At 47.2% G+C, this 15,137-nt stretch overlaps 2 protein-coding genes and 1 non-coding gene across 6 annotated transcripts in view; 2 read left to right on the plus strand and 1 right to left on the minus strand.

Annotated features, from left to right (window-relative positions):
- Window positions 1-1,157, minus strand: part of LOC130296848 (lysozyme C, milk isozyme-like) — a 53,996-nt gene extending 52,839 nt beyond the window's left edge. Inside the window, exon 1 of the mRNA XM_056548856.1 lies at window positions 1-1,157. The gene's annotated coding sequence lies outside the window, so the exon portion shown is untranslated.
- Window positions 694-877, plus strand: LOC130297203 (U2 spliceosomal RNA). The gene has a single exon (XR_008849447.1). It is a non-coding gene; the product is annotated as a U2 spliceosomal RNA (small nuclear RNA).
- An 8,383-nt stretch (window positions 1,158-9,540) lies between the features above and the next one.
- The window catches only part of LOC130296588 (lysozyme C-1-like), a 97,987-nt gene continuing 92,390 nt past the window's right edge, over window positions 9,541-15,137 (plus strand). The window contains exon 1 of one of the 4 annotated variants that reach the window (XM_056548282.1): window positions 9,541-9,730. The gene's annotated coding sequence lies outside the window, so the exon portion shown is untranslated. Of the gene's footprint in view, window positions 9,731-10,458; window positions 10,619-15,137 lie in introns of those variants that run through there. The other 3 variants (XM_056548283.1, XM_056548281.1, XM_056548280.1) reach the window with 3 other exon arrangements.

A 15,137-nucleotide genomic window follows, 5' to 3' on the forward strand; every position in this document is an offset into this window, starting at 1 on the left:
CTATACATCATCTTGCCATGATACAGCACCTAGCGGTGAATTGAAAAGTTGCTCTAATTGGTCTCAGATCCGCATGACAGTGACAAATGTCTGATGAGGGTTTGCTTGTAATCCAATTCATCCAAATTTGTGAATGATGCTGGCTCAGTATTTATGATAAAATTGTGCAGTACCACACATGCCTTGATTAAATAGTCCACATTATCAGGTTTCAATAGCATCGTGGTGGTTAGCACCCTCCATTTATTTGTTAAGATTCCAAAGGTACTCTACGTATCTTCTGGCTCATGTAAGACGATAATTGAAGATATGGCATTCCGGATTCAGCCTCCTTCCAGAATATGGCTTCAGGAGATTGGTGCTCATTTGAAACGCCTCATCAGCCACAATGACATGAGGAAGAGGAGGTCCTTCTGTACCTGGGAGTGGTTTTTGCTCGGGTATTTGAAATTTTCCACTGTACAAGGCCTTTCCCAAGTTTTTTTTTTTTTTTTATAGTTCTAGAACAAGGACGCATTACTGGATGGCTTCCTTATCCTAACATGCTTTCCCTCCAGGGACAATTTGGAAAATTGTCATTAAGCCAAAAAACCATCAGCTGAAGCTAGCCAAATACTCTTTGTAGGCTGTGGAAGGTGCTGAGGCTGTAGCTTGCTCCATAATACTGCAGATGTTTCAGCAACAATGGTAACAATCGCTTCTCGGCCTTTTGGCTTAAATCAAGTGTAGTATCTGTTCTTATCAGTGGTTTAGGATTTGGCCATTGATGTGGGATGGATGCTGCATGGAGGGAGCAGGTGTACCAGGGCGTTCCGGGGCTGGTTCTGAGGAATCAGCTCGACGGCTGTCCTGATGTGACCGGTTTCCTCCAGTTCTAGCCATGAGGTAGAGGGGTGTAGAGCTGAGGTACTTCTGTGCCTCGGGAAGTGGTGACCCTGAGGTGCCGAAACTAACTGGGTGTTATAACTCACTGAGTGAACGCACTGCAACATTACTCTTCACCTTTGGCACTCACCCTTGGTATCCCGGCCTTCTGGCTAGGATGAGTGAAATTTTTATAGATTCGGTCGGATGACCGGGCAGTATATCTGCACTTCATTTACTTTTTTTTTTTTTTTTTTTTGTATGTCACTGTACCACGTTTCGTGTTTTTTTTTTTTTTTTTTTTTTTTGTACACAGGATTGGCAGGATGCGGTAGCCCTTCTGGGTGTCCCTCCTGGCGGTCTAGGGGAGGTGTGTGTGGCCATTAGGTTCCTCACCTCCTTGCAACCCCATGGCATCTTGGCTTCGGTCAAGATGCCATCAGTATACGGCCCCTTAGTAGATTCGGCGAAAAGGGGCATCGAACCTGGATCCTTGCAGGTGCCTTTTAGCCCGGAGGTGAAGGGTAGGTTTGTTGGGGGGGCCTCTCTCCTGTTGGAAAAGGGCTTAGCGATAGACCGCATCCTTTGTGCACATTTTTTTAGTGTGACACGTTTGCACTTTTTCTTGCACTTTTGGTGATAGAGAGCACTTGCCTCGGCTCTTTAAAAAAAAAAAAAGTTTCAGCAACAATGGTACAGATGGTAGACTTGCCCATACAAAACTGAAAATGGAGAGATTGGAAAGACTCTCCACTTGCCAGAAATCTATAAACATAAAACAAAACACACAAAAAGGAAAATGTAGCAATTAATAAAAAAGACACATAGCAAGCAATAAACCACAAACATATTGGAAGAATGGAGAGCCTTACTAGATATCAAAATGAAAAGATAGTGTCTCTGGGTGGATTCAAACCACCAACCTTTCAGTTTTTTACACCAAACATTCTAACCAATTGCACCACAGAGATTACACTAACTATTCAAATTAATATCTGACACTATCCTTGAATAAGGCTTGTCAATTTTAAATATTTGTGCCAAGGTAAAGTGGCAAAGTTGCCCATAGCAACAAAGCAAATTGCATCTTATAAATTTACAAAGGCTATGGAAATTTTTAAAAAACAAAAAAAAGTATTGGTTGTCATGAGCAACTGGGCTACTTCACCTCTGCACAGTTTTGGATCAATCTTCAACAATATGTGTGCATTTAAACTACACACAAAAGGGAATTTTGCACTATATCAATTAAAGAACATGCTTTGCACATACAGAATTGCATGATTACTATGGGCAGATGCAACACGCTCTTTGTTTTTGCGGGTTTTCCGCTGCATATTTGAAAGGGTGCGGGCTCTTCTCGGCTGTCCTCAGCAGATTCTCCATGGAGGAATTTACAATGCGGAAAAGTGCCCGCCCCTTTCAAATACGCAGCGGAAAACCTGCAAAAACAAAGTGTGTGAATTCACCCTTAATACACTTTTCATTTCCCGGACCATGCAATCCCTGATTTGCCAGCCACCAATTGAACAGCTGTTGGACTATGTTACTATAAAAAATAATAAAAATGTAAACTAAATCTTACCTGAGGGTGACCACCAGCTGCTGTTCAGGGGATACAGCAAGGCAAAACCATGTATCCTGACGCAGAATGTCCTCTCGGACCAGATCCAACAGGAGGTCGAAACTGGAAGGGGCCATTTGCAGATAATTATGGGACTGTCCAAATACATACGTAATTGGACATAAAGTGAGTCAAACGGACCTAGCCGGGTGCACCCAAAACCTACGTGAAAATTGCCTCCACATAAGCTCCCTCTCACGCTCCCACAGCTGTAACAGCTTTAGGTGCAAAACGGGCACAATAGGCATGGTTAAATCACTGAAAATACACACAGAATCAATAGCTCAAAAAATAACCTGCTTTTCCTTCTCTCTCCAACCTAGCAAGGCAAGGGCAGAACAACTGTAACTTTGTTAAAAAAAAAAAAGTGGAATATAAAAATATATATCGTTTGTTGAAACCATCGTATGTTGAGGGATCCGTGCAATGTAAAGTATAGGACAGTGGTCTACAACTTGCGGACCTCCAGATGTTGCAAAACTACAACACCCAGAATGCCCGGACAGCCAACGGCTGTCCGGGCATGCTGCGAGTTGTAGTTTTGCAACATCTTAAGGTCTGCAGGTTGAAGACCACTGGTATCGAAGGTTATACTCAAGTGTCCCCGCCAGTCCGGACCGTCACCGCTGCCCTGGATGTCGCCCTCCATCACTGTCGCCGGGTCCCAGGGGTGTCCCCGACGCTCCGGCAAGGCCTCTGCTTCCCCGGCATCCTCGCTCTCCGTCGCCGTCATCGCCACTACGCACGCCGCTGCTATTGGATGACAGGACGGCGAGCGCGGCGACGTGATGAAGACGAAGGAGAGCGCCGGTGATGCAAGGGATCCTGAAGAGGACACTCCGGAGCCCCGAGGACAGGTAGGAGACCATCACCGGAGCACACGGGGCACATTAAACGGCTATCCAGTGGCAGCTGAAGCAGTCTGCGCTGCCGGATAGCCGTTTATGCGATGGCCCCGACATACAAAAGCATCGTATGTTGATGCTGCCTCTGAGAGGCCATCGCATGTTGAAATGATCGTATGTCGGGGCCATCGTAGGTCGGGGGGGTCACTGTATAGACTTTTCATGATAGAAACCGTATATCACCGTATGTAACCGGACTACAATTTTTTTACCGTATACGGTTGATTTTTAGTGAATACAGTTGAATATGGTTTGGTCCGTTTTTTCAGTAATATGGTTTTCTAAAAAAAAGATGTATCCAGAAACTGTATAGCAAAATCGTTGCGTGAACCCACCCTAAGCCAGGTCTTGGCTGGTGTAGATTTGCAGTGTTTTCGAGGGGTTTACGACTTTGTGTGCGACATTCTCACTTGATAAATCCGTTACCACTGCAAAGTGAAAACTGAAATTGACCTTAGCAAGATCGTTTGTAGCTTTTTGTTTACAGCCTAAAGTAAAAAAAAATAAAAATAAAAAAAAAGTGCCAAATATGAGCAAAATAAAAAAGACATTTGCCTATTCTATATCATTTGGTGTGAGATTCTCTTTTCAAAGTAAGATCCACATCATATTCAAAAGAACTAACTTCTGTGACTAGGTGGATGCTGGTATGCTGAAATGTAGTTACTAACTAATCTGACAAATATGTCATTGATATCTGTTTTTTATATTCATGTCTGACAAATGTGTCTTTAATTTTCATATATATCACTGTGGTGTCGGGGGAGGGTAATATGCAAATTAACCTTTTCGTGATGCCAGGGCACAGTTAACCTAAACACCGTCCAAGGTTGAGCCAGCTTCTCCTGTGCCAGGCACAGGGGAATAAATACTCTGAGGCAAGGTTACAGATAACTGGCTTTACTGAGGCAGGATAGATGGTAAAATCTGTTACAACTCAGATTGGTATAAAGGGAGGTGCAGGGTAAACCTTGGAAGCTTATCACCTTTCTGGGACCTGTAGTTGATTGTGCTGTATATGACTGTATGGCAACCCACGCTGACTTTAGTGACTTGAGTGACGGACTTGTGTGACAGATTTAGATGACTGACTTGGATCCCTGGGACTTTAGTGCATAATTGCCCCCCCCCCCCCCCCCCCCGAGATTTCTGCCCCCCGATTTCTTACGTGGTGGAGTGGGGCCACCATTCACTCATTAATTTACCCTTCTCGCCGCTGGGACGTGATCGGCGATCAATGACATCACTTTATCGCGCCGGCGCCTGAAGATCCCGTCACCGCGCCTCGGCACTCACCTGTCTGCACAGTGTGTGCACGGAAGAAGAGAGCTGCTCAGCGTCGAAACAGAAGTGTATGTATTTTTTTGTAAACTGTTTGGCACAACTATATAGCACTGGGGTCAGGGGGCAATTAAAAAACGTAGGGGGCGCAAAAAAGGATACATTTAATGTGAGGTACCCATGACAGGGGGGCATTATATGTGAAGAGCACATGACAGGGGGTCACCTGTCATGTGCTCTTCACATATAATACCCCCTGTGCTGTGCCCCTCACATATAATGCCCCCATCATCATTATGTGCCCTTCAGGTATAATGCTCTAGTCATGTGTCCCTCACATATGATGCCCCCTGTGAGGCAGGACAGGGGGCATTATATGTGAGGGGCACGTCACTGGGGGCATTATATGTTAGGAGCACAGGACAGGGGGCAGTATATGTGAGGGGCACATGATGAGAGCATTATATGAGGGACACAGCACAGGGGGCATTACAGTGACCCCCCGACCTACAATGGCCCCGACATATGATCAAATCGACATACGATGGCCTCTCAGAGGCCATCTCATGTCGATGTCAGCATCGACATACGATGCTTTTTTATGTCGGGGCCATCGCATTAAGTGCTATCCGGCAGCGCAAAATGCTTAAGCTGCTGCTGGATAGCAGCTTAATGTTCCTCGTGTGGTGCGGTAAGTATTACTTATCCCTCCACGATGCTCGGGGGTGCCCTCCGGGTCCATCGCTGGTCTTCCGGTGTTTTCTCGGCCCTCTCCGATGACGTCAATACGCTGCTGCGCACGTCATCCAATAGGAATGGCGTACGCTGCGGCATAATGAAGTCGCTACGCAGGCCCAGTAAGGCCTTGCGGAAGATAGCGGAGGACGGGAGAAGACAGCGGAGGACCGGAGATGACCAGGAGAGCCCAGCGGAGGCCCGGGGTCACCATCGGGAGCGGCGAGGACACCATTGCGAGCGGCGGGGACACCATTGCGAGCGGCGGGGACAGGTGAGTACAGCTTCCTATACTTTACATTGCACGAATCCCTCAACATACGATGGATTCGACAAACGATGGCTCGTTTGGAACGAATTACCATCGTATGTTGAGGGACAACTTTATATGTAAGGGGCATAGCACAGGGTCATTATATGTAAGGGGCACAGCACAGGGGCATTATATGTAAGGGGCATAGCACAGGGGCATTATATGTAAGGGGCACAGCACAGGGGCATTATATGTAAGGGGCATAGCACAGGGGCATTATATGTAAGGGGCACAGCACAGGGGCATTATATGTAAGGGGCACAGCACAGGGGCAGGAAGCAGAGAGAAGAGGAGAGAACAGGAGCTGCAGGGGAACGAGGCAGAGGTGAGTGGTGTTTTTGTTTTTGTTAAAGGCATTAATATATATGAAGGCCATGTTAAGGGGGCATTAATATACATAGGGGCCATGTGAGGGGGCATTAATATACATAGGGGCCATGTGAGGGGGCATTAATATATATATGGGCCATGTGAGGGGGCATTAATATATATATGGGCCATGTTATGGGGGCATTAATATACATAGGGGCCATGGGGGACATGTATCATTATTTTTGTATGGTAGAAGCAGTTTACCCCTTTTTCCGAATTCTAAATTATGTGCAGAAGAGCTAAATTTATCAATCAAAGTGCAATGAGCTTCATAAATTGGGGGTAAATATAGTAATCTCCTCAATCCACTCATTGGAAAATAGAATCAATGATTTAGAGCATCTCGCTACGTCAAGTCCAAGATGGCTTATATTTGCGCAAAAAAAAACAGCTCTTGCGGCAAAATTTTTGGTGTAAAGGAAAAGTACGCAGTTAATAAATCCATGTGTACTATAGATGTCACTCCAAGGTACCCCGATTTGGCCACATCTGGAGGACATGCTCTACCAAAACGTGTGCAAAAATGCACAAAAAAAAAGGGCTTGCGCAAAATTTTGTATCTTTGATACATGTCCCCCCATGTGAGGGGGCATTAATATATATATGGGCCATGTAAGGAGGCATTAATATACATAGGGGCCATGTGAGGGGGCATTAATATACATAGGGGCCATGTGAGGGGGGCATTAATATACATAGGGGCCATGTGAGGGGCATTAATATACATAGGGGCCATAATATACATAGTGGCATTAATATACATAGTAGCCATGTGAGGGGCATTAATATACATAGGGGCCATGTAAGGGGGCATTAATATACATAGGGGCCATGTAAGGGGGCATTAATATACATAGAGGCCATGTAAGGGGGCATTAATATACATAGAGGCCATGTAAGGGGGCATTAATATACATAGGGGCCATGTGAGGGGGCATTAATATACATAGGGGCCATGTAAGGGGGCATTAATATACATAGAGGCCATGTAAGGGGGCATTAATATACATAGATGCCATGTGAGGGGGCATTAATATACATAGGGGCCATGTGAGGGGGCATTAATATACATAGGGGCCATGTGAGGGGGCATTAATATACATAGGGGCCATGTGAGGGGGCATTAATATATATATAGGGGCCATGTGAGGGGGCATTAATATATATATAAGGGGGCCATGTGAGGGGGCATTAATATATATAAGGGGGCCATGTGAGGGGGCATTAATATATATATGGGGCCATGTGAGGGGGCATTAATATATATATGGGGGCCATGTGAGGGGGCATTAATATATATATGGGGGCCATGTGAGGGGGCATTAATATATATATATGGGGGCCATGTGAGGGGGCATTAATATATATATGGGGGCCATGTGAGGGGGCATTATTATATATATATGGGCCATGCGAGGGGGTATTATATATATATATATATATATATATATATATATGGGGGCCATGTGAGGGGGCATTAATATATATATATATATATATATGTATGTGAGGGAGCATTAATATATATATGGGGCCATGTGAGGGGGCATTAATATATATATGAGGATAATGTGAGGGGGCATTATTATGTATATATGGGCCATGCGAGGGGGTATTTTATATATATATATATATATATATATATATATGGGGGCCATGTGAGGGGGCATTAATATATATATATATATATATATGTGAGGGGGCATTAATATATATATATATGGGGCCATGTGAGGGGGCATTAATATATATATGAGGATAATGTGAGGGGGCATTATTATGTATGGGGGATGTGGATGGGGACAATGTGAGGGGGCATTAAAATGTATGAGGACAATGTTGGGGCCTAATACTCTACAGGGCACAGAAGGGACTACTATATGGGGCAGTGTAATACATATAGGGGGTTTGTATAGAGGTGAGGACTTTGCTGTAGCGAGAATCCTAAAATGTTTGTCTGGCATATCAACCAATCATCTTGCTTCTTACATTCCTAACAAGGCCTGTGAAAAATGAAAGAAACAAGCTGATTGGTTGCTATGGGCAACTGGGCAACTTTGCCTCTGCACAGGTTTTGATAAATCTCCCCCATAGGTCAATTGAAAGCGGAAGTAGTGTATAAACTGTAAACAGAATGTGTAGTATAAATGAAACAGCAGAGTTTGTGTATTATACACGCAGCCAGTAGATGGCAGCAGAGTATAATTGAGAGAGTAGTTATACTGTGTTTCTCCGAAAATAAGACCGGGTTTTATATAAATTTTAGTGCCAAAAAACACACTAGGGCTTATTTTCAGGGTAGGGCTTTTTTATTTATGGGGGGGCTGCAGGAGTGTGGAGGATGGGGGGCTGTGGGAGGATGGGGGCTGTAGCAGTGTGGAGGATGGGGGGCTCTGTGGGAGGATGGGGGGCTGTAGCAGTGTGGAGGATGCCGCACCCCCCCCATCTTCCACACTGCTACAGCCCCCCATCCTCCCACAGCCCCCCATCCTCCACACTGCTACAGCCCCCATCCTCCCACAGCCCCCCATCCTCCACACTGCTACAGCCCCCCCATCCTCCACACTGCTACAGCCCCCCCATCCTCCACACTACTACAGCCCCCCCATCCTCCACACTACTACAGCCCCCCATTCTCCTCACTGCTACAGCCCCCCATCCTCCACACTGCTACAGCCCCCCATCCTCCCCACTGCTACAGCCCCCATCCTCCCCTTCCCCCATCGTCCTCCACACTCCTACAGTGCTCCCCACCCCTCTGCCATGATAAACTACAGTACCTTACACCTTCATACCGTACCGAAGCTGCAGCTCTCGGCGGTGGCGGGACCTCCTTCTGTTGATTAGCACCTGGGGACAGGGACACGTCCGTGACGTCGGCCGTGAATACGTGCCGATGTTTTAAAGTGACAGCGTCCCTGCCCCGGCTGCTAAGCAACAGAAGAAGGTCCCGCTGTAGCTTCCGTACGGTATGAAAGTGTAAGATAGATAGGTTAGGGCTTACATTACAGTCCACCCTGATAATACTGCTAGGGCTTACTTTCGGGGTAGGGTTTATTTTCGAGGAAACACGGTAGGAAAAAAACATGTTTTTTTTTTTAGTATGGAAACTTAGTATGATAGATAGCTAGGCATTGTATTGTTATTAACCTACCATCCGTGTCAGACAGTGAGGATATGGATGTCATTTTGGGATATATCATTCAGATTGAGATTTGCTTAGTGGGGTCAGGGCCGGATCATCATTGGCGCTCATGGAGCGCCTGCTCCGGGCCCCAGGCCCGCAGGGCCGCCATCAGGGCAGTACAGGCAGTACTGCCATCAGGGGCCCGGGCCAGGTGCACTGTGCACTGGGGGCCCGGCTTCTGACTCTGTCACTCTCCTCCCACACTTAGGGTGACCACATTTCCTAACTGCCAATCAGGGACAGTTACTTTCACAAGTGCATTTTGTCAAACTTATACGTGAGACTGGCAAAAACATATCTGCCTGTGTATTTTTCAGTATTTCTGCACACTTTAACTGGCAACTTAGATATCTCTGAAGAAATAGAAAACATGATCTCTACTGTGCGGCGCCTACTGTAACTGTCTGTACTAATCCAGCAGCCGTTATCAGCATTAAAGAGGACAAAATGTAAGTTCCATTTTGGATGTTCTGTAGCTTTCTGGGCAGAATGTAGAATGCTTACACTCAAAATTCTTACCATTACAAAGGCAGTAAGAGGAAAAAGATTGAGACTGAATTTTAAGACTTCTTTTCAAAATTGGATTTGAATGCATATCTTCAAGAACAAAAGAAATCTACATACAGTATATGAAGCTAGAGAAAGACGTCCTGTTCCTGTTTTCCCCCATCGCTTTGTACAATTAAATTAAGAGATCCCGGCTCCGGCTGACGTCACCGTCGTCACGTGACTCGGCCGCGCACTGCGTGTAGCAAGGCAGGGGAGGAGCCACACACACTGGACAGTACTATGCGATGCCGATCTATTTCGGCGATCGCATAGTATAAGGAAGTGACTATTTGTCACAGCACAGCTGCAGTCGGCGGACGGCGGCTCACGGGCTAAGATCATTTCGGGACACTGCATTGTCCCGGAATGAGGGTGACTGGGACCCGGGACAGACTCTCCAAATGCGGGACTGTCCCGGGCGAGACGGGACATGTGGTCACCCTACCCACACTGCATGTTAGTAAAAAGAACAAGCCCCTTGCAAAGCAGTAGGGCTTGTTCTGTTTACAGAGCTAAAATCATGGGGGCCCATCCCCTCCCACTGCCTGGACTTTGCAGGGCTCCCAGGCTCAGCAGTACCCCACACATGGGCAAGAAGATGTACAGGCCTCTTTCCTGGGCCCCTCCCCCACTGCTCAGTAAGTTCCCTGGCCTCCTGCTATACACAGCTGGGCAGTCCGGGAATAGGAGGAGGGGGAGGCTGCACAGTGTTACTGCTGGGAGCAGAAGTCAGGCTGGGGGCTACACAAAATGTGGACCCCCTGGAGCTGTTCAATCCTGCCTTAAAAGTAAGTGTGCTTTTGTGTATGTGTGTATATGTCACTCCTGTGCCTGATTGTGTATATGTCCTGGGCCTGATTGTGTATATGTCCTGGGCCTGATTGTGTATACGTCCTGGGCCTGATTGTGTATACGTCCTGGGCCTGATTGTGTATACGTCCTGGGCCTGATTGTGTATACGTCCTGGGCCTGATTGTGTTTACGTCCTGGGCCTGATTGTGTTTACGTCCTGGGCCTGATTGTGTATACGTCCTGGGCCTAATTGTGTATACGTCCTGGGCCTAATTGTGTATACGTCCTGGGCCTAATTGTGTATACGTCCTGGGCCTGATTGTGTATACGTCCTGGGCTGATTGTGTATACGTCCTGGGCCTAATTGTGTATACGTCCTGGGCCTAATTGTGTATACGTCCTGGACCTAATTGTGTATACGTCCTGGGCCTGATTGTGTATACGACCTGGGCCTGATTGTGTATACGACCTGGGCCTGATTGTGTATACGACCTGGGCTGATTGTGTATACGTCCTGGGCCTGATTGTGTATACGTCCTGGGCCTGATTGTGTATACGTCCTGGGCCTGATTGTGTATACGTCCTGGGCCTGATTGTGTATACGTCCTGGGCCTAATTGTGTATACGTCCTGGGCCTGAATGTGTATACGACCTGGGCCTGATTGTGTATACGTCCTGGGCTGATTGTGTATACCTCCTGGGCCTGATTGTGTATACCTCCTGGGCCTGATTGTGTATACCTCCTGGGCCTGATTGTGTATACCTCCTGGGCTGATTGTGTATACCTCCTGGGCCTGATTGTGTATACCTCCTGGGCCTGATTGTTTATATGTCTGTTAATATTATGAATATATATATATATATATATATATATATATATATATATATATATATACATACAATGTGCAGGTGTTTTGTATCTGTGCAATGTGTGTGTATTCACAGTGTGGGGCACTATATGGGTATTTGGGGGCTCTCTTCAGGAGACTGGGAAAGCTGGGTGACAGGTAGTGCACAGTGCAGGGCTTACACTACTCCCTCTTTATGTACTGTTTGTCACCCAGCTTTCCCAGTCTCCTAAAGGGAATATCAGTCTGGTGAAGCATCCACATTGGAGAGGAGACATGAAGTGAAGTAAAAACGTCCCACTAGTACTTCCCCAGCTTTATAAGACTCCTGAATGGCAGAATACTAGTACGACATCTGGTACTTCATGTTTCCAATATGGCTGCTTCACCAGACATATACATGTCGATTTACATGCTAAAATCTGGCCATATTTTGACTTGTAATGCTGCACGTATTTTGGGAGAGATTGAACTAGACTTGTACAGAGGAAAAGTTGACCAGTTGCCCATAGCAACCAATCAGATCACTTTCATTTTTGAAAAGGCCTCTGAAAGATAAAAGAAGCGATCTGATTGGTTGCTATGGGCAGCTGCTCTACTGTTCCTCAGCACAGGTCTTGATGAATCTCCCCCCTTGTGCTGTAAACAGCCAAAGATATGACCCAAATTCAAAGTTTTTTTGTACTATTGCTTTTGGTAGAGGGGGCAGACACTATGGCTGTATGGGGCCCTGAAATTCCTGATGGCAGCCTTGGAGACCCCCGTCACATTCGGGACATCCCTGTGTCCCAAAAATCTTTTCAGGACACAAGAATGCCCCGGTTACCGGGAGGTAGCGCACGCAGGGATGTCACTGACGTCCTGTGCGTGCGCCCATAGAAGAGCGGAGCGGATCATCGAGGAGGACGCGCGCATGGGAGGTCACCACTCGCCAGCGGCACGTCATCTTCAGTGTTCCAACACTGGGGCAGTAAACAGGTATACAGCCTCCAGCCATACACTGTATATGGCTGAAGCCTGTATGTCTGTGGGGGAACTGTACTGCACCTAATGTGGGGGAACTATACTGCACCTAATGTGGGGAAAGTATACTGCACCTAATGTGGGGGAACTACACTGCACCTAATGTGGGTGGAACTGTACTGTACCTAATGTGGGGGAACTGTACTGCATCCCTAATGGGGGGGGGGACTGTACCTAATGGGGGGGAACTGTACTGAACCCCTAATGTGGGGGAAATGTACTGCACCCCTAATGTGGGGGAAATGTACTGCACCCCTAATGTGGGGGGGACTGTACTGCACCCCTAATGTGGGGGAACTGTACTGCACCCCTAATGTGGGGGAACTGTACTGCACCCCTAATGTGGGGGAACTGTAAAGCACCCCTAATGTGGGGGAACTGTAAAGCACCCCTAATGTGGGGGAACTGTACCGCACCCCTAATGTGGGGGAACTGTACTGCCCCCCTAATGTGCGGGGACTTATACTGCACCTAATGTGGGGAACTATACTGCATCTAATGTGGGGGAACTACAACCTAATGTGGAGGAACTATCGGGGGGGCGGCCATCATAATGAAGTGCTCCGTCGGTAGGGTGGTAACCTACAGGTGGTGTAGCAGGGGTCAAGTCCTGGGAAAAAAAAGTGTGGGAACTCACCCTAGATTTCCACTTAAAGGGGTACTAGACATCTTTTACCCTATCCAAAGGATAGGGGATAAGTTGTCTGATCCTGGGGTCCCGCCACTGGGGACTCCCACGTTCTCCCTGCTGCTCCCAGCATTCATTTAGAGTGTTGGGTGCAGCGACAGAGGCTGTCACTGTCACGGCCCCTCAATGCAAGTCTATGGGAGGGGGCCTGACGGCCGTCACGCCCCCTCCCATTGACTTGCATTGAGGGGGCATTACTGTGACGTCACGAGCCTCTGCCCTGTATCACCAGTCATCCGGCACAGAGAGAATTTCTCTCCGTGCACCGGATGTCTGTGGTGCCGCAGGAGAGACACCCGCGATAAGACATCTTAACCCCTATCCTTTGGATAGGGGTTAACATGTTTAGGGGCAGAGTAATCCTTTAAGGGCTGGCCCTGCAGGACCCCTGCTAATGGGAACTGCGTTCCTGCTGTGCAAAAAGTGCAGAAACTCCGTTCCCATGAGTTCCTGCAGGACTTGAGCCTGGGGTGTAGGGGGAATGGGAGGTTTGGGGGTTAGATAGGCTGGTATTAGATTGTATAGGCAGTGTGTGATAGTAGTGAAAAATTCTGTATAGAGAATTGAATAAGGGGTCCAAATGGGATAAGAATTATTTCCGATGGGGGTTAAGATGAATATTTATCTGATTAACTCCGTTGCTTGCGGTTGCAGTGCGCTAAGACAAAAAATCCAGAACATTTCCCTCTTGGTCAAGGTTTCAAACCTGTTGGGAATGTTTTTGGGGACATGATCAATTGGAAAGATTATGAATAGATTATCATCTTCTTGGTGTTGTTCTGTCCAGTGTCTGGAGACACTATGAAGTAGAAATGTCCTTTTTATGTTATTCCTATGCTTGTTGAGGCGGAGACGGAGTCCCTGTGTCGTCCTTCCAACATACTGCTTACCACTTTTGCAGGTGATCGGGTACATAATGAAGCTGGAATTGCAGTTAAAAAAGTGTTTGGGAATTCTTCCCCGCTGGAGGTGCTTCTGAAAGTTTTCTGGTTATGTGCTATGCTGTTACAACATAGACAATTGCTGCTCCTGCATTTGTATGCTCCCTTTATAGATAGAGTGCTGGTAATCTTCTTGGGTTTGTTTTGTTGTTTAAAGGGGTACTCCGGTGCTTAGACATCTTATCCCCTATCCAAAGGATAGGGGATAAAATGCCTGACCGCGGGACCCCCGTGATCTTGTAATCAGTCCCGGGAGCGTGTTCGCTTCGGGTCTGATTACGGGCGATCACAGGGCGGGCGGCGTGTGACGTCACGCCTGCGCCCCCGTGTGACGTCACCCTCCGCCCCTCAATGCAAGCCTATGGAAGGGGGCGTGACAGCTATCACGCCCCCTCCCGTAGGCTTGCATTGAGGGGTGGAGCGTGACATCACACGGGGGCGCACGCCCTGTGATCGCCCGTAATCAGACCCAAAGCAAACACGCTCCAGGGACTGATTACAAACGGGGTGCCGCGTGCAAGATCACGGGGGTCCCTAGCAGCTGGACTCCCGCGGTCAGTCATCAGGATAGGGGATAAGATGTCTAAGCAACGGAGTACCCCTTTAAGTTTGCTAGGAGCCAGCATGTATACGCTCTCCTGTAGGTTATGTTGGGTTTAAGCACTGGGTCGGCTAGCAGTACGTGCCAATGTCTTCTGAGTGCTGTGCAGATGGCATTATGTGCACAGTTGTATATGTGATAGCCTGGGGGATGTAGGGTATGGGGAGTGTAGCTGTGCGGTGACTAAAGGGTGCTTGTTAACCCTTGCGATTCATGACACCATGGTGAGGGCTCCTCAGTAATGCATGTCCTACCGTCACCCTTCCCAAGAGCGATAGGAGGGTAGATAATAATAGAATGTCCACAACCGGAGAGTTTTCTGAAACAGGTATAACTTTTACTGAAGATTTTCTGCAAGCTTCATAAACTGAACAGTCTCTGCATACTACTGCTTCTTTGGAGATTGACAAAGGT

The sequence above is a fragment of the Hyla sarda genome, chromosome 12, assembly GCF_029499605.1.
Source record: "Hyla sarda isolate aHylSar1 chromosome 12, aHylSar1.hap1, whole genome shotgun sequence".
Taxonomy (NCBI): domain Eukaryota; kingdom Metazoa; phylum Chordata; class Amphibia; order Anura; family Hylidae; genus Hyla; species Hyla sarda.